Below are 4,904 nucleotides of genomic sequence, written 5' to 3' on the forward strand. Positions count from 1 at the left end.
AAGTTGTTTGTCTTTACAATATTGTTATTACTGTATAAATCATTCTCCTGGTTCAGTTCACTGAACTCTTAATCAATTCATACGTTTTTCCAAGGAATCTCTAAAACCTTCCCTTGTCCCCTAATTTTTTACAGAAAAACAATACACCCTCACATTAATATACCAAAACATTCATCCATTCCTTGAATGAAAGACACCTCCTCAGTTTCCAATATTTTGTCAATGCAAAAAAAAAAGTTGTAAATATTTTTTTGCGTATTTCTACTTATTGTTTTGTTTAGAACTAATCTCTCCCTTAATCTGCCTCCCACTCATAATCCCTCCTTCATCTTCCCCTTTTCATCCTATTTTTCTGGTGAGTAAAAAGTATTTTTGTAACCAAATATGTATGTATGTGTTCATTATCTCCTCCTATGACCAGTTCAGATAAATGAGGTACAAATGTCCCCTAATTTCCTCATCACTTTTTCCTCTTTTGTGTGGACTTCTATTTGTATACCACAGTTACATGAGATAATTTCCCCTTATTCTTTTCTTCTCTCTCACTGTGTATTCTTCCTCTCCCTTTCCTTTCTTGTTTTAAGAGCATCAAAACCTAATAATAGTGCCATTCTCAGGCTCCCTGCCCCATTAGACTTCTTCTATGATAGCTGATGATACAAGATTCCGAGGGGACGCGTGAATCCTCTCCCTGTGTTAGAATGTAAACAGTTTATCTTTGTTTTATCCCTTATGATTGTTTGCTCATTATCTTTTTAACACTTCACATTTCCTATGGAGCTCTGGTCTTTTCATCAGGAACACTTAGGAGTCTTCTATGTCAGTAAATGTTCATTTTTCCCTTATATTATACTCATTTTTTTTGCTGGGTAATTTTTTTTTTTGTTTATAAGCTTATATTCTTTTTCTTCGGAAATATATTCTGAACTCTCTACTATTTATAGAGGTGGATGCTAAATTATGTGTGATACTGACTTGTTCTTGGGCACTTGAATGCTTTTTTTCTTGATGTTTGCAGATTTCTTTTTCAGTCTAGGATTTTGGTTACAGTATTCTCCGAGTTTTCTCTCAAGGATTTCTTGTAAACACTTTCTTTTTGCACTTTTCCTTTTGTTTCTAAGATACCTGGGCAGTTATCTTTTAAGATTTCGTGTGATGTCTGCACACTCTTTTTCTTATTTATTTAATTTTGTTGATGGATTTTGGGTAGTCAGATGACTCTGAAATATTTTTTTTCTTGATTTGTTTTTTTAGGTCAGATGTTGCTTTAAATATCTCACTTTTTTTCCATTTTTAGTTTTTTGATGTTGTTGCAATACTTCTTGCCTCATGGAGTCATTAGCTTCTATTTGGTCTATCCTAATTTTCAGGAAGTTTGTTCCTCGTGTAATGTTTTGTGCCCCTTGTGCCAAGCTGTTCATTCTCTTTTAAATATTTTGTTCTATATCCCTTTTTCCCACCACTTTTCCCCCTAGCACACAATACATTTATAAAGTTATGTTAATACTTTTAAAAAATCTTTCTTTAATTCACCTCAAAATTATATTTGAACTTTTTGACAAGCTATATTTTATTTTGAAGCTTTTCTTGTAGATGTTTTGGAGTAGGTTTCTTCACCTTGATTCGTGTCTAGAGCTCCCTTGTCACGATAATAGCTTTTTCAAAATTTTGGGACAGTTATTGTTTCTTTGCTCATTCTTCGTGCCCACTTTCTAACGTTGGACCTTGTTCAGGTAATGTTTTGTATCTTGCTCATCAGAATGTTTGAGTGGAGCTTGTATCCTTTAAGATCAGTTGGTGATTTCTTGGGGGTATTAAGTTTTATGTTATTCTACTGTCTCAGGGACCCCTCTGCATGAGTACCTGCAAGTTTTCAGTGTTCTCCCAGTTATCTGATCCAGGACAAAGACTTGTTAATGTCCTCCTAGTTTGACTTCTTCAAGTGCCTGAACTAGTTTGGGGTCTGAACAATTTACCTGCGGCCTTATCCCTGGTTGGCATTCCAGTAGACCTGTGTTGGATTCAGCCGCTACCAGCCACATGGAAATATCTGTTAAGTCAATGTGACAGAATTTCAGACTCCCCTCTAGTTTGGCATCCCTGCTCTGGTTAATCTACTACAGGCTTCAGACATGACTAGAGGGTAAAACTGATACAGAGTTTTGTTTTTGGCTTCGGAGTCATAAATCTCTTGCTTGCTTCTGAACTTGTTCTTTGCTCGGTACACATTCTAGGGACTGCAATAATAATCCCTTACCCTAGAAAGGTCACCTTCTCCATTCAATTTAGATCATTTTATCTATGACCTGGAACTGGATACCAATCTACAGAGCTGCCAGTTTGTATATATTCTTGCAGCCCACACAACATAAGCAACCTCTGTTCTTTATCTGGGACCTCTTATTGTTCTGGTACCCACACCGTTACTGTTCTGGAATGTTTGGCAAAGCTATTTCTCACTAGATACTGTACCTACTGTCCATCTCTCTGTTATTTGCTTTAAGCCAACCTGAGCTAGAAAAATGGCTCATTGATTTTTTCCCCCTTTGATTTCCCAATCAGGTCTTAGGGGAGTTTTCTAGATTTATGTGGAGGAGTTGTATAAAGAGCTTGGCTGTATTTCTTTCTGTTAATCTGTTATCTTGGCTCTGTCCCTTGAGAGCAGAGACTATCTTTTATGTATCTTTGTTTCCCTACTAGCTTAGCACAGTACCTGGCACGTAATAATTGTGATCTATCCAGAGCCATATATAGCAATAGAAACAACTTAATAATTGTTGAAGGCATTTATTGCCAATAAACAGATGTTTATTGCTGGCTTTCATCATATAATTAGCCAGTCTTCTATTGACAGTCCTTGAGTGAGCTGGTCTTCAGATGACAAACACAGTGTCATTTACAAGGCTCATTGTTGAATGGACACATTTGACTGGGTGTGCTAGAGTGTATACTCCTCTAGGGCTGCCCTCAAGACCCTGGGTCCCCTCTATGTCAACTAGAGTTGGGCTGTAGTGCAGTCCTATGAATCTAGGTGGTGCTTAATATCTAGTTCTGTTTCCTAGCTAAACACTGAGAACGCTAGACTGTAAGTCAGTCAAGTGTTTTTGAACATCTCGGCAGAAGGAAAAAAGCAGCAGATGAAAGATGAGGAAGTCCCTTCTCACCTCTATTTTTGCAATGCTATGTTGTTATTACCTTAACAAATTCAATGGCTATAATTGGATTTTTCACAAAAGTTAGCACAAAATAAAAAAAATTCTATAATAGCATTGGATTCAAGTGGGGCTACAGAGATAAACCCTTCAGGAATACAAGCCTTTAAGAAGCACATTTTTTAATCATGCGTATGTAGAAACACAAATTAGTACTTTCAAAATTTATTTTAGAATTTCATCCACATACCAATTGTTCCACGAACATTCACTCATGATGAGGGAGGAGGGAGAACCTAGGGGAAAAGAACTGTAAGGCAGAAACAGCTGATCTGCTAAAAAAAGAAGAAGAAGAAGAAGAAGAAGAAGAAGAAGAAGAAGAAGAAGAAGAAGAAGAAGAAGAAGAAGAAGAAGAAGAAGAAGAAGAAGCAGCAAACAGGTTATGGCCCAATAGAGAAGATTCTAAACTTGGTAAAAGAACATTTGAAAAATTCCTGTATCAGAAATGTAACCCATTACAATTTAAGTTATTGGTACATTTAAAAATAGTATAATTTGCTATATAAAGAATGGGCTCTGCCACTTAATTGTGTGATATCCAATAAGTCCTTTAAGCTCTCTATGCTTTTGGGTTCTTCATCTGTAAAATGGGGATAATATATGCACTTATGTCTGTCAGGATTCCTGTGAAGTTGAAATGAAGTTAAGTATATAGAATCTCTTTGTAACAATAAAACACAAAACTGTATATGCATATATATTAGATACAGGTCTGTGCTTTCACTGGCATATGGAATGCCTTTTGTAAAGAACAGATCATCCACTAATTGACTTAGAATGTTTCCTGGGGATACTTGGTGGTAAAGTGACTCTACAAAGGTTACACAGCTGATATAGGTCAAAGGCCACTTTAAGATACATCTTCCTGTCTGGAGGCATGCTTTCTATTCATTATTCCATGCTGCTTCTCACTATATAAATATAGGACATCCTAAAAGTCTTAGTGCAGTATTAAACTTTAATACCTAAAAACTGCATTAATACTTTTGAGACCCTCTGTATGGGTTGTTTCTGATGGTACATATGGCTTTGGATAGATTGCAATTACAATTCCACCCTGAATCCAAACATTCTGTAGTATAATGATGACCTACCATCATCTAATGGGATTTTCCATCCTCCTACTAAATTAGTGCAGTGACACAATTGAGTCAAGAAACATCTAAAAAATAAATGAAAAGATGTTTAGAAATAAGAATAGTCCCAGGTTGGCTAATGCCTCAGATAGATCCTGGATATATCCAGGTAAGGATTATGAATTTGGAGAAATTCATCAACCCATTCAAGTATGGAAGCATAGGTTTTAGCACAGTACTCAACACATAATAGTGTATGTGTAGGAGGGGTGGTAGATGGTGGAAGGTATAGGACCCTGAGTCAGGCATGGTTGAAAAAGAAATGTGGAAAGGACATGGGAGCTGGGCCCAGAGATGAGTTAAGAAGTGAGCATGGGGGACCTGGGGCCTTTTTAACATGGAACTTCTAGGAAAATATGCAGATTTGGATTAGTGATGAATATTCTTTATTGAGGACTTCCTACACTAATGAAATTATAAATCATTTCCCTCCCTCCGCCCCCGGTAGAAATAAACTAATCCTCTGAGGTAGGCACCTAACTCGTTATTATATTATTGTCTCCGCTTTAATAGTTAAGGAAAATGAGGTGCAGTGATATGTCCCAAGGTAGATAGC

The sequence above is a fragment of the Trichosurus vulpecula genome, chromosome 6, assembly GCF_011100635.1.
Source record: "Trichosurus vulpecula isolate mTriVul1 chromosome 6, mTriVul1.pri, whole genome shotgun sequence".
NCBI lineage: Eukaryota > Metazoa > Chordata > Mammalia > Diprotodontia > Phalangeridae > Trichosurus > Trichosurus vulpecula.